Source organism: Nicotiana sylvestris, chromosome 6 (genome assembly GCF_000393655.2).
Source record: "Nicotiana sylvestris chromosome 6, ASM39365v2, whole genome shotgun sequence".
Taxonomy (NCBI): Eukaryota; Viridiplantae; Streptophyta; class Magnoliopsida; order Solanales; family Solanaceae; genus Nicotiana; species Nicotiana sylvestris.
Genome location: NC_091062.1, coordinates 155,876,877 through 155,891,770, shown reverse-complemented (window position 1 = coordinate 155,891,770; position 14,894 = coordinate 155,876,877).

Sequence of the window (14,894 nt, the reverse complement as noted above, 5' to 3'; positions counted from 1 at the left end):
CCGATACGGCCTTTTAGTGTGGGCTGGTGACAATGGCTCTTACACCTTGGGTTGAAGCGACCTTTTATAGGCTTTTGCTTTCCCTCGTTAAGGACTTTTGAAATAATTTTTGCCTGACTCTTCGACGGTTCGAGAAGAACCTCGATTACGAGTCATTAAGTGGCAATGATCGAGCACCTCGGGAGGTTTGGATCGGAGGCTGATAATCTTGAAACTTGTGATTTGGAGCTGACATAGTTGAGGCTATTTTGCCTATGTCGAGGGTAGCTTATTTAACCGGTTCTTTTCGAAGTAGATTCGATGTAATTGAAGACCTATGATTTTGTAGCGACAGTCGGCGTCCCCGAGTCGTGTTAGTTCGGCTGGTACAGCCTTGTGATCGGAGTCATTTGTGTTCGGCCGGAGCCTTTGAGTCTCGAGTAAAGTAGTTTTGGCAACTATATCGAGGGTATGCCTTTTTAGGGGTCTTACAAGTTCGATATATAGCCGAAACTTTGAGATCGGATTTATGCCTTTAGTGAGGTCATACAAGTTTTACATGCCTTTGAGGTCTTAAAGTTTTACATGCCTTTGAGGTCTTACAGTTTTGGATACTTGGTACAAGTATCTTTCATGCCTTGCTTGAGGTCTTACAGATATTGATGTTGCCTTATGTAGGTCTTACAGGACCGAGGCTACCCGCATGTGGCCTTACGACCTCGGGTTTTGATAAGTCGATGGAGGTGGAGCTTGACGGCAGTCCCTGAGTCGTCGAGGGTTTCTTGACTTAGGACCCATTACTCATAAACTTTGTATTTCCTTATTGAGGGCTTATGATTTTGGAGATTCCAACCCTGAGGTCGTGCATTTTTTGAGAATTTGACACCAGTCCCCGAGTGCTCGGGGCACTTTCGGCCTTGGAGACGTTTCGTGATTTTCATGTTGCCTCGTTGAGGGCTTATGAGTTTGGAGTTCCGACTGGAGGTTGTTCAGGTGTTGAATTATTGATGCCAATACCCGAGTGCTCGAGACATTTTGTCGGAGGAATCGTTTTCGCAAAGGTGTCGAGCTTCTTTTAAAGTGTGAGATGCTTTGATAAAAGATAGTTTCCAATTACTTGGTACAAGTGTACATGTTTTCACCATCAGGGGCCCGGCTATACGGATATGGTTCGTTCGACCGTTTGGCCCGGTATATCATTTTCCTATTGAGACCCCATTTGGCATTTCTTGGCTTTTTCGAGTGGATGGCCTTTCGGGGGGATGCCCCCCAGTGTTCGAGGTGGATTGAAAACGAAGCTTTGAAAACTTGTTGACTCATCCTTAGGTAGCATGTGAAGGTTGCCTCATTAAAATCCTTGCCAGTAAAACCCTTTTCGGGATAAAAACTCGGTCGAAGGAAAAGAGTGCAACGGATGCTTTAAAACCTTAAGGTCTTCGGGTTGGGTTAGCTCTTTGAATGCTTCGGTCAGGCGCCTGCATAAGGGTTAGTCTGAAATATAAACTAAAAAGGGAGATGGTTATACCTTAGTGGTGATGGATCTTTTGAGCCTTGTTATTCGTTTGGAGGATGCGGTAGGGTCCTTTATTCGGATCCAGCCAAGGGCGTGTCTCGTGGTTTCTATCTTATCGTTAGTTTATTTCTTAGTCCCTCTGCTAGAGGAGACTTTGGTGTTTTGACTAGCGGCGTTTGTCTCAAAAGATCGTGTGGATGACATGTTGCAACTCGTCTACTTTTTTCTTTTTGGTTGTTTCCCTTCCTCGAAACTGATTTTTGGATCGGTCACTGAGGAACTACCGAAGGTGACCATTGTCTAGTAACCGGGCCACTTCCTCCCGGAGTTGCCGGTAATCCTCGGTCCTGTGTCTGTGCATGTTGTGAATTTTGCACACTAAGTTATGGTTCCTTTGTGAAGAATCTGATTGCACAGGCCTGGGCCACCTGGCGTCTCTGATTTTGCTAATGGCGAACAATATGTCTGACACATCGACATTGAAGTTGTACTCTGATAAGCGAGGTGCCTCTGTTGGCCCCGTGTTCCTATCAAATCCAGCTTCGTTGATAAGTCCCTGAGGATTTTGTCCTCGATCTATCCTTCGGTCATTGCGAGGTGGGTTACGCCTCGGGGTGTTCCTTCTATCTTCGGTGTATGGCTAATATCTTTCTTTGTTTGGCTTTGGCTCCTTTGCCAGAAGCCTGCTTGGGTATACTGAGCCCGAGGGGGGCCTCTAGCTGGTTGTCTTAGACCCTGATCTTCAACTAGTATCGGTTGTGGATGTCCGACTAGGTCACAAAGGGATATTCGACCAGATTTTCTTTCAGCTGCTTCGAAGCCACCGAGCTTCATTCATTCAGACCTTGGGAGAAGGCCTGCACCGCCCAATCGTCAAAGACCGATGGTAGTTCCATTCGTTCCGTTTGGAAGCGAGATACGAACTCTCTCAGCATTTCGTTCTCCCTCTGCTTGATTTTGAACACGCCAGATTTCCTTGTTGCTACTTTAATGGCACTGGCATGTGCCTTTATGAAGGAGTCTGCTAGCATAGAAAATGAGTCTATGGAGTTAGGAGCTAGGTTGTGATACCACATCATGGCCCCTTTCGAGAGCATTTCCCCGAACTTCTTTAGTAAGACAAACTTAATCTCTTCGTCCTATATGTTGTTACCCTTCACTGCGCAAGCGTAAGCAGTAACGTGCTCATTGGGGTATGAGGTCCCGTTATATTTTGGAAGGTCTGGCATACTGAACTTCTTATAAATGGGATTCAAAGCCGCTTCCTCTGGGAACAGCCTTTGTACAAAGTTCTTTGAATCCACACCTTTCAGGATTAGGCACGCTCCTGGAATTTGGTCGACCCAGGAGTTGTAAGTTTCGACCTTCTTATCATTAGCTTTTATCATTTTCTCGCCCGATTTGATCCTTCTAGTGAGGTCCTCGAGCATTTTTACGATGATGGGATGTCTGTTGTGCCTGCAACATTTCAAAAATAACATGAGGGATAACCTCTCGTTCTTCCATAGTTGGGGTTTTTTGAGCTTCTTGTTGATCTCCTTGGTGCACACTCTTGTTGGTGTGCGAGCTTATGTCGATGTGCTGAGTATCGCGTGAGACCGCGTCCTCCGGAATTGGTTCTAGTGCGTTTTCAAGGTTTCCTGGTGGCACACCAACACCTGGAGAAGCCAACGCAGTTTTCTCCGTGGTCCTCAAGGTTGTTGTTTTCACCTCCATTCACTGAGTTAGACATTTCAACCTGAAATCGAAGATCTTGGACAAGAGAAAGCATGAAAAATAACTTGTGTTATGTAGTAAAACCAGCCAGAAAATAATTGCTATTATTTTTAGCCCCATGGTGGGCGTCTAGTTGTTTACCGTTAAACTGGTAATAACAATTAAATTTGATTAATGGACTCTAAAAATATGTGATCTATTTTTATGCTAGTTGTTAAGAAGTTGATGCTACGTATGTGAGACTTGGAAACGAAATGAGAGTTAAAAATAAGGTGATAACCAAACTAATAGATCAGCAATTGGGGCCTCGATCTTGTCGATTCGGGGCCTCGAGGTCAATTCTGGAGCTCGGCTTGGAGCTATCGAAGGTGGTCGGAGTATGACTAACAGTTCTAACAAAATCAATGAAGGCTCTTTATGGCCAATGATAAGCAATAAATGATGAACAATAATGAAGATAGTAAATAGAAGTAATAATATCAAGATAATATGATAGAAAGCAAAGAGAATGTTCTTGTATATTTTGTGTGGAGCAGCTGAAGAAACAACAGGCGTTTACAAAATGATAAGAATTCCCTTTATATAGGAGGGGAATCTCAAGATAGTACAAAATGCATTAATTACAAAGAAAAAGGGACGGGACAGCTAGATGACACTATGATTCAGGGTTAGGGTAGTCCACTAGGCTTTGTCAGTCCTAGCCATATGCCTTGGGAACTCCCCATTTCTACCGTAGCTGCGGTCAACATTGTCCCAAGGTCGAGCGTTGATAAACCTCGAGGGAGAAAACTTCGACTATAGCCTTGAAGTCTCGAGACTTTGAGACGGTATTCTGAAGTGCCTCGATGATGAGAAATTGGACGCTCCGATTTCACCGTATACAAGGACTATGATATTATTATCTTGTATCATCCGGGAAAGGCCAGTGTAGTGGTTGATGCCGTGAGTAGGAAGGCGGTGAGTATAGGTAGTTTGGCATATATTCCTGTTGGGGAGAGACGTTTTGCATCTGATGTTCAGGCCTTGGCCAATCGGTTTGTGAGGTTGTATATTTTGGAGACTAGTCGAGTCTTAGCTTGTGTGGTTTCTCGGTCTTCCTTGTTTGATCGCATTAGAGAGTGCCAGTATGATGATCCTCATTTGCTAGTCCTTAAGGACAGAGTTCAGCACGACGATGCCAGAGATATGACTATTGGTGATAATGGGGTGTTGAGGATGCAGGGCAGGATATGTGTGCCCAATGTAGACGGGCATCGGGAGTTGATTCTAGAGGAGCCTCACAGCTCGCGGTATTCCATCCATCCGTCTACTGCGAAGATGTGTCAGGATTTGAGACAGCACTATTGGTGGAGGAGAATGAAAAAGGATATTATGGGGTTTGTAGCTCGGTGTCTCAATTGTCAGCAGGTGAAATATGAGCATCAGAGGCTGGGTGGCTTGCTTCAGCGGTTAGATATTCTAGAGTGGAAGTAGGAGTGGATCAGCATGGATTTTGTAGTGGGACTCCCACAGACTTTGAAGAAGTTCAATGCTATTTGGGTTATTATGGATCGGCTGACCAAGTCTATGCACTTCATTTCTATGTGTACTGCTTATTCTTCGAAGCGGTTAGCTGGGATTTATATCAGAGAGATTGTTCGCCTACATAGGGTTCCAGTTTCCATCATTTCAGATAAAGGCATTCAGTTCACTTCGCAGTTTTAGAGGGTCGTGCAGGGAGAGTTGGGTACTCAGGTTGAGTTGAGCACAGCTTTTCACCCTCAGACAGACGGGCAGTCTGAGCCCACTATTCAGATATTGGAGGACATGTTACGTGCTTGTGTCATTATTTTTGGGGGTTTATAGGATCAGCTTCTACCACTCGCAGAGTTTGCATATAACAAAAGTTATCCGTCGAGTATTCAGATGGCTCCATATGAGGCTTTATATGGGAGACGGTGTAGATCTCCAGTTGGTTGGTTTGAACCGGGAGAGGCTAGGCTTTTGGGGATAGACTTGGTACAAGATGCTTTGGACAAGGTGAAAGTGATTCAGGAGCAACTTCGTATAGCGCAGTCAAGACAAAAGAGTTACGCTGATAGGAAGGTTCGTGATGTGTCCTACATGGTTGGGGAGAAGGTTCTATTGAAGGTTTCACCCATGAAGGGTGTTATGAGGTTTGGAAAGAAGGGTAAATTGAGTCCTATGTTCATTGGGCCTTTTGAGGTGCTTCGGAGGATTGGGGAGGTGGCTTATGAGCTTGTTTTGCCACCTAGCTTGTCGAGCATGCATCTGGTATTTCATGTTTCTATGCTTCGGAAGTATATTGGCGATCCATCTCATGTTTTGGATTTCAGCATGGTTCAGTTAGATAGTGATTTGACTTATGATATGGAGCCAGTGGCTATTTTGGAGTGACAGGTCCGAAAGTTGAGATCAAAGGATATAGCTTCAGTGAAAGTGCAGTGGAGAGGTCGGCCTGTGGAGGAGGCTACCTGGGAGACCGAGCAGGAGATGCGGAGCAGATACCCTCACCTATTTGAGGCTTCAGGTATGTTTCTTGACTCGTTCGAGGATGAATGTTTGTTTAAGAGGGGGATGATGGAATGACCCGGTCAGTTGTTTCATGAATTTTAGTCTTGTTCTCCCCATTTCTGCTTCCTTATGTGTTGTTCATCTATATTTCATCTTATTGTGTTTGTGGTTCTGTGTTCAAATTGGTCTTGGAGTGAAAGGAGACATTTAGTCTCTAGTTTAGGAGTTTAAGTTGGAAAAGTCAATCGGATGTTGACTTATGAGTAGAAGGTCTCGGATGTGAATTCTGATGGTTCGGATCGCAAGGATTCAAGGTAGAGTTGCTTGGTCGTCGCAGTACCTTGGAGTCTTTAAATTTTTATTGTATTGTCACTCTTATTCGAACAATATTGCATACTCGATCCTTGAGATTATTGCATATATCCGGTTAGATTTTGTGACTCGGTATTGTGAGCACGTGATTTTTGTTTTCGCGACAATCACTCCAAAAGAAACGAAAATAATAGCAATTGATCTTGCTGTACAATTTCTGGATTTTTACGTGGCATTTTGTTAATTATCTATGATTTTTGCCCTTTTTTTTATTGAAACAAAACATAAAAAATGTGTGTCATGTTAGTTTGAACCGTAATCCGGCCATTAAATGGAAAATCATAAAATATGCATTTTGTTGTCCTGATTGTTGCTTTGGTTGATTTTACTTACTTTAAATATTTTAATATGCGTGTAATAATTACATTAAGTGTTCATTAATGGTGTTTTAATTTTATTTAATTAGGCTTTGTGTTTAAGAAAAATTAGAAATAAAAGGGTGCAATTTGTTTTAAACAAATTTGGGCTGATTCCCCATTTCAAAATCTGAGGCCCAAACGAGCAGCCCAAGCCACCAGTCCAAACAGCCCATCTCCAGGCCACAAAAACGACGTAGTTTGACACCAAAACTACGTCGTTTCAATGCCAACCCATCTCGACCATCAAACCAAACTGATCCAACGGTCCAGATCTCTCACCCATAATCCCATTACCCGACCCGTTACCCGAACCAACCCGGACCCTTGCTAAGCCAAACGACATCGTTTCGTTTAAGCCTTCAGATCCAAGCCGTTGATCCCGATTGATCCAACGGCTGAGATCAATCCACCCATTCCATATATAAACTTTCCTATCATACCCTGCCCCCTATCCAAGACCCCTGCCTTCGTCCTCATCCCCTTTCCCCACGAAACCCTAGCCGCCCCCTTTCCCTTCACCATTAATCCCGGCGGCATGGACGCCGGTGACTCCCACCTTAACACCATAGGACCGCCTCACCACCCTGAACATGGATCTGTTAACCGCTTAGTTCGAATCATCCCCCAGGTTCTCGAATCTTCATTTGAAGATTCGAGCAAAACTCGATTCACACCGATCTACCCCAGATTCATACCAGACACTCCCCTGACCTCCCTCGTGACCAAACCATGCTTGGGGTCCGAATCTAACCAAGGAAACCCAAAACCCAAATCTGCCCTCTAAGAACCCTAGGAATCCTCATGCCCGGTCTGTGTCCGTTTGAGCCGAGTGATTAGGGTCTAATGGACCTTAATCGAAGTGTTCTCAGTTGAGAACACTTCGATTAAAGTCCGTTCAACCCCAAGAAAGATCTATTCAAATCCAAGACAAGGTTTTCTGATTTTTTCAAGTTTCGAGGTAATTTTTGTTTTCTTTATCAGTTCACTTTGTCTGAATGTCTGTTTATGTGGCCAAGAGTTTTGTTTAATTTGTGTCTTTAAAATTTTTATCAACTGTTTTCGTCCACCTCTGTTCTGATCAAGTCTTTCTTTCGTTTACTGATAATGTGTGTGCGTGTGAACTGTATAGTCGATCGAATTTGAAATTGCTCGATTAATCAGTCCCCAAGGTCATCTGTGTTTTGACATTACAATCTGAACCCCTTGTTGATATTGTTGGATTTCTGATTTTTGGCTACGATTGTATGTGTTACAATTAATATAGTCGAGTCGACATACGTCGTCGATTAGTTTTAGCTGCTAAATGGTAATATTTTTATTCATATTGTTGGCTTTTCTACTGAAGCTTTGTTTGGATGCAACTAGGAACTAAGTATAGCCGTTTGTGGTTGTTCAAATTGATTCCGAAACATTACAGGACTTAGTTTATAGTTGCAGTTCAGATTTTGGTTTAAAATTGATGGCATGTTCACTCTTGGGCAGCATGTGCACTGTGTTTCTTTAATAATTAGAGCAAATGGGACAACATGTGCTGTCAGGGCATAGTCAGGCTGCCCATATCCTGTTTTAATTTAGAAATAATAAGCCCCATTCAAAGATATATCTGTCAGGGAATATCATGGGAAGGGTCTTATTTTAAGTAGTTGAGTGGAAAGAAAACAGATCACATGGGAGGGGTTCTGATTTGTCTAACAGGCTGTTAAAGGGCTGAGGCTTGGTTTTAAAAAAAAAGGAGGAGAACTTCCATTAAAGGAGGGGATTTTGGAGACTGAATTTTGAAAAGAAAACACAGACAGGTTTTCAGACTAAAAATTTTTTAGATCCTCTGGAGATTGATTCTTAGAAAGCATAGATACAGAGAGGGATATCACAGGATAGACAGACACAGATACAAGAGAGAAAAGATATAGAAAAATCAGAAACTGTTTCTTCACATTGTTGTTTGGATTTCATTTGTTCTTCAACTTGTTCAAATCAATTCTGATTCTTCCCAGTTTAAACTAAGTTTACTGGTTGTGGGTTGCATTGGTTTATTTCCTGAAGTTGGTCTATCTGGGGTTTCTATTTCTACTGCATTGTTTGCTGCTGTCACTTAGCCATTCTTCCATCGGCCATAGTTGTATCTTGCACTGGGATTTGTTCTTGTTTGTTACCTGCTGTTACTGCTGCTGTTTGGTATTGCTCCTATTGCTCTACTGACTTCTCTTCCTCTTCAATTGTAAGCACTCCCAGGTACACACTTCTGAAACCATGTCTGTTGCTTGAAGCTTTGAAGCAGAAATAAAAGAAATGAACGATGTTTACTTCACAATACTTATGTTCAAAACATGGCCATAGGTTGAATGGTAGTTGGCCTTCATTTTTTTAAAGTTCGTTCCAACTGCAATTGCTCTGTATGAATTAACATGCATTTTGATTAAGATGAACTATTAGATAGCATTGTTTGTTAGATCAGACGTATTTTAATATATATAACCATTGGGTCTTGATTTAGTTATGACAGTATAACATAGAATCATGGTAAGCATCTGTATGTATTTTGTCTAGACCTTTGAACTGTCAAATCTGTTGTATTTGGTTCCGTTTGACTTCAGGATAAATGTATCCCAAACAAATTCTTACGTTGTTACGTTAACAGGTTGGCCATGTACGCCAACCCTCTTGTTAGATTACTTGTTCCTATATAGGTTCGATATGGGTTTCGATATAGATTCACTGTTTCGAAATAATGCGATGACTTTTGAGGAAAACTAATAGGCATTTTTGAGTTCAATTAGTAGTAGTTTTCCTAATAAACAACCAATTTCATTTATCAAGCCCAAATAAGCTAGTTTTAAAATTCAAACTTGAAGGTCGTTTAATGTAAATTTAGTATATGTTATTAGTTTGCTTGCAATCTCCCTTAGCCAATTAACAAGCGTATTCACTCCATGAAGACAAGGCATGAGGTAATTCTCACCTCATAAACAACCAATCAGATAATCAAACAAAATTCGGATTCGTCAAACATAGTAAAGATTTAGTATGTAGTTGCTTAAACAAGTAAGTTTGGTATCTTTCTCTTTTATTTTTTAGAGACGAATGTAATAAGAATGTAGTCACTTTAGGATATCCTTTTTAAAGGTAATGAGACGAGCCTCGTCAAATAAAGATACACATCGCGGGGCCCTCAAAAATTGATCATAATAAACACATAAGTTTTGGGATGGACTGTCTAGAAAAGTTCACTCCTTCCCCAAAGATAATAACGCGTTAGGCTCTTTAGGCGTGACTTAATTAAATTGCATTCTTAAATTCGGGTGCACATTGAAGTGACCCAAATCCAAATCTCAACGGAGTCAAAATGTGTTGACAACTACGGGTGCATTGATTGTGACGTGGTTCGAGATGCATTTTCACGACGTTGCAATTCTATTGAAAATAAATGATAATAATGGAAGCGGTTTAAATTTAATAAAAGCACATAAGTCACAACATGTATTTAAATAAGATATTTAGCCATTTTAACAATTTAAGTGACCGTGCTAGAACCACGGGATTCGAGGGTGCCTAATACCTTCCCTCGGGTCAACAAAATTCCTTACTTAGAATTTATGGTTCGCAGACTTCATTTGAAAAGTCAAATATTTTCCTCGATTTGGGATTCAAGATAAACCGGTGACTTGGGACACCAAAAGCCAAACCTTTCCCAAGTGGCGACTCTGAATTAAATAAATAATCTCATTTCGAATACTGTCACTTAAATTGGGAAAACTCTCTCGCGCATTTTTACCCTTCGGGGCGGGCGCGCAAAAAGGAGGTGTGACAGCTCTGGCGACTCTGCTGGGGATTCGAACCCAGAATCTCTGGTTCAGGGTTCAAGAATTCGAGCTTAAAATAATTGTTATATTTGGCTTTATTATCTAATGTTTATTACGTGTTTTGACATAACGTACTAAAAGTTGTCTTTTACCGCTTTGATATTATCTGAAATGTATATAAACTGTGTCGAACCCTTCTCTCTTCACCACCGGGGAGAAGCTCGCTGGTCGAGACTCCCTATTCTGTTAGTGTCAATACCTGAAATAAGAAAGAGGACGAATAAGTTACAAAGCCGGACAGCCTTTTGGTTCCCGATAAGTTGCCCCTCCTCGACTCGAGTTGTCCGCTCGGGTACACAGTCTAGAACATCTACCCAGGTTATAAACCTAGTATAACGAAACCTCATGCCGGATCCCTAGTAGGAACGCTTATCTGCATCATGTTGCATTTGACATAGGGGACTCAACACAGGGGTTGGGTCCGTCTAGGACAGGCAACCTGGAATGAAAAGACCATCCTGCTGCATCCCATTTGTTTTGCGCATCTATTTGCTTCAGATCTGCATGTCGACCGGTTTCCGAAAAATTTTCAAAAAAAAAGAGAATAGCAGGGTAGGGAGATAATTACTTATTATTTTGAGAAAAAAAAACAATGTCCAAGTAATGTCAAAACCTCACCGGAATTTTCTTTTAAAATATATATATATATATATATATATATATATATATATATATATATATATATAAAATGAAAAAACCAAGCTTGTCTTTCAGTTTGACTATTCCTTTTAATCGCTTTCAAAATCCAAAATACATATAAATAAAACAAAAATCAAAAAAAAATTAATTTATTGTTTCATTTGTAGTACCTCTTTAAAAGATTTTCGAAACTTCAAAAAAAAAGGGAAGTTTAAAATGTATAAATATTTCCTTGGTCTCTTTTCAAAAAATAAATACTATAATAAAAAATATATAACAAATTCCAAAAAAAAACAGTTATTCTTCTTTTCTTTAAAGGATTTTATTTTTGTTTCCCCTATTTTGATCCGACCGAACTACGCCGGTTTGATTCTCACACGGTGTGAGATACGTAGGAAACTCTCATCGGGTCCAACCTCCCGTTTTGCAAAAAAAAAATCTTTTAAAAAGAAGATCTCGATAATTTTAATTTTTGAGTCTAATAAAAGTTTTTTTAATCACCCTAAATAAATGTGCAGGATGAGCACGATACAAAACGAACCTTTTTCAATGATGACCAAGATCCCTTTTGAGTTGCGATTATGGTGGAACGACTTAGGCAAGGAGGGGCAAGGCAAAGTGAGGAAATATCTGAAAAATCTCCCGGATTTACTAGACATTCAGCCTCGGGGCGATATTATCAGATCATTGGTCACTTACTGGGATTCGGCGCACAATGTATTTCATTTCTCAGACTTCGAGCTCACCCCGACTTTGGAAGAAATAGCGGGATACATTGGGGGTGATGAAGCTCCGTTAAGGTTCAAATACTTGATTGCACCTAGGGCCGTCACGGTACACCGGTTTCTGGATTTTCTGAAAATACCCCGAACATTTCACCATCCAGATCTTGCCAAAGGTTTCTGCAGTCTCCACCTCATGTATGCTAGATACGGTCACGAGGGCGGGTTCAATAAGCCGGATTTCAAACTGTGTATAAAAGGCAACCGACAGAAGTGGGACGAACACAGGCTGTTAGCTTTTATGACGGCCTTCTTGGGTCTTATAGTGTTCCCAAGGAAGGACGGCAATATCGATCTAAAAATAACTGGGGTCGTCAGTACTTTGCTTACCCAAGATAAAAGTACTCTAGCGCCTATGATTATGGCTGACATTTTCCGGGCTCTCACTGCTTGTCGAGCTAGGGGCGACTTTTTTGAAGGATGTAACCTACTGTTGCAAATATGGATGACCGATCATTTATGCCACCGCTCCCCGCTCTTGGGTTACGGTTCGCCCGAAAAAACTTGTATTGGAGAATTCTACACTAGAATCAAAGGTTTCAATCTACCTGAGGGCGTCACGTCATGGACCTCATTTTTCCGAACTCTCACTGCTAGCCAAATCCAGTGGACGCTCGGATGGTCGCCTATTGAGGAAATCATGTACATGCCGGCAACCAGGCCCCACTTTCTGTTGATGGGACTTAAAAGCATCCAACCCTACGCACCATATCGAGTTTTGAGGCAACTTGGGAGATATCAAGTGGTGCCGAAAGATGAAGATCTGAGTACCCAAGTGATTGAAATCAGTCCAGACGGTCGTTTCCCCAAAGAAGAAGTTCGCCAAATCTGGAGTGAGTGCCAACATCTGACAGCAAGCACTTGTGTGATGGATATAGCAAAAGGGGAAGTTGCCCCAGGGTATCACGCTTGGTTCAGAGGCGACCTGTCTTGCGAAAGACCAGCTAAGAGACCGCATCTCAAAGATTTTGTAGAATCGTCCCAAGGGCAATGGAACTGGTTAGCAAAAGAAAAGGGGTACCGAGCATAGATCGGAGATTTGAAGCTACAAATTGACAGTCTGAAATTCAATAACAGCATACAAATCGAGGCGGATCGAAGCGAAAAGAATAAATTGGTCCAAGAGAATGAAGAACTTAAGGCCCAAATCCAAAAATTGAGATTGTCTCTTGATGAACAGCCCAGAAGTCGATCAGACCAGAAGTTGATTAAGGGTTTAAAAAGAGATGTCGCGGAATGGCGAGATGGTTTAGAAGAATCGGGAAAGATTATGGCAAAGCTCAAGGCACAGTGGGGAATAAGAGTAGAGAAGCACCGCCGATACTTGAACCAATTGAAGTGCGACCACGAGAAAACTGTTGCCAAAATGAAGAGAGAGATGGCTATACTTGAGATCAAAGCAGCTAATCAGGCCAAGGATTTCCAAATTGAGAGCAGATACTGGTACGACTTGTTAGCCCAAATGAAGTTAGAAGTACGGCGACTGAAGAATCAGCATATACAGGATTCTCAGGTATTCAAGATGTGTAGCGATCAGATAAAACGCCTACTCATAGAGAAGAAGCAAACCAGAGATAGGATCAAGGCCATTGCCCATGCCATCACCAGACGATGTCTACGATGTGAGGACATGACCAGCGTTACCGTCCTCTCAGCAGTGATGGGTTATGTCAAACAGACCATGCATGAGCTGGAGCAGCTTGAGAGGGATCTCACACCTAGGACCACGGCAAGGCCGAATGATGCCCCGCGGGCACCAATTTTCAAAACCATAATGTACTCATAAGTCGAGTCTGTATCTTAGCATCTTCTGCCTGTTTTTCCATCAATTTGTTTTAGTCTATGTTGAGTCTAGGTTTATTTTCAAGGTTCGCTCTTGCTTTTGCAAAATGTAGTTTGTAATAGACCGTTTCAACAATAAAAGGCGTGTTTCTTTTACGCTCATTTGTGTTTTTTAACTACGTAATGATCTGATTCACGTGGCATCGTGATACGTAGGCAATCCTCATCGGATCCGGTCGCAGTTTAACCAAAGAGAAAAATTAAAAAAAAAAGGGGGGGGGGAAATAATAAAAAGCCTAAAAGAATGCCGGAATGACACATGCTTTCGTCGCAAACATGTAGGAATCCATTTAACTGTATAGGTGCATCATGCCCCAACGTGAGATTGCTTATCTGTTATTTGATTCGAATTAACCGTTCGTTTGTCATTGAGTTTCTTCCAGGTTTTGGAAAAGGTGGTTGGTTTGGTGAAAGTCTGGCCTCGCACCCGTATTTCACGAGATCGAAAGGGAGTGTTCAATTACCTATTGTTAAGAAAGGAGGCAGTGCTCACACTTACTTCACAAGGTCAAAAGGAAGTGTAGAAATGTCTTCAGAGATTCCGTTGCCAACAATCCCTGTTTCCGAGGAAAGTTCTATCTCGGCCGTCCCCACACCCAAATCCGCAACTGCAGAGGAAAATAGAATCTTGTGGCTTCGCATGCTCGAAATGCTTGATGACTAGAATAATGGAAAAGAGCCACCAAGCATCGTCCCTGGATTCCCTGAGTTATTCTCCAGGACAAGCGGGACCTCTAATGTCCCCATAAGTTATCCTGCTACCCCATTCGGATACCCAACCATTTCAGCCTTCTCTGCGGGATCGCCCTCTGAGTCTCATCCTCGAGTGTCAACGACGGATGTAAACACCAATATCTTTACTGCACCACCTTGCCCGATCACGGCACAACCTGCTGCATACAAGCCGACTTTTGACTCGTCCTCGTTTACATTCCAAGCCCCATCTTTCTCGATGGAACCAACTAGGTTCGCTACCAGCACTAATCCTCCACAGCCTCAGTGCGAGCTTGCACCTGGGCAGGATCAGAACCCCAGAATTGCGGAACAAAATGAGATGGCCAAAAGAATGAGAAGCCTTGAACAGAGTTTGAAGAATATGCAAGGTTTGAGCGGACAGAAAAGCGTCTCTTACGCCGACCTATGCATGTTCCCTCACGTACACCTACCAGTGGGTTTCAAGACCCCAAAGTTTGAGAAGTACGATGGGCACGGTGACCCCATTGCTCACCTAAAGAAATATTGCAACCAATTAAGGGGAGCCGGCGGAAAAGAGGAATTGCTAATGGCATATTTCGGGGAAAGTCTGGTAGGAATATCC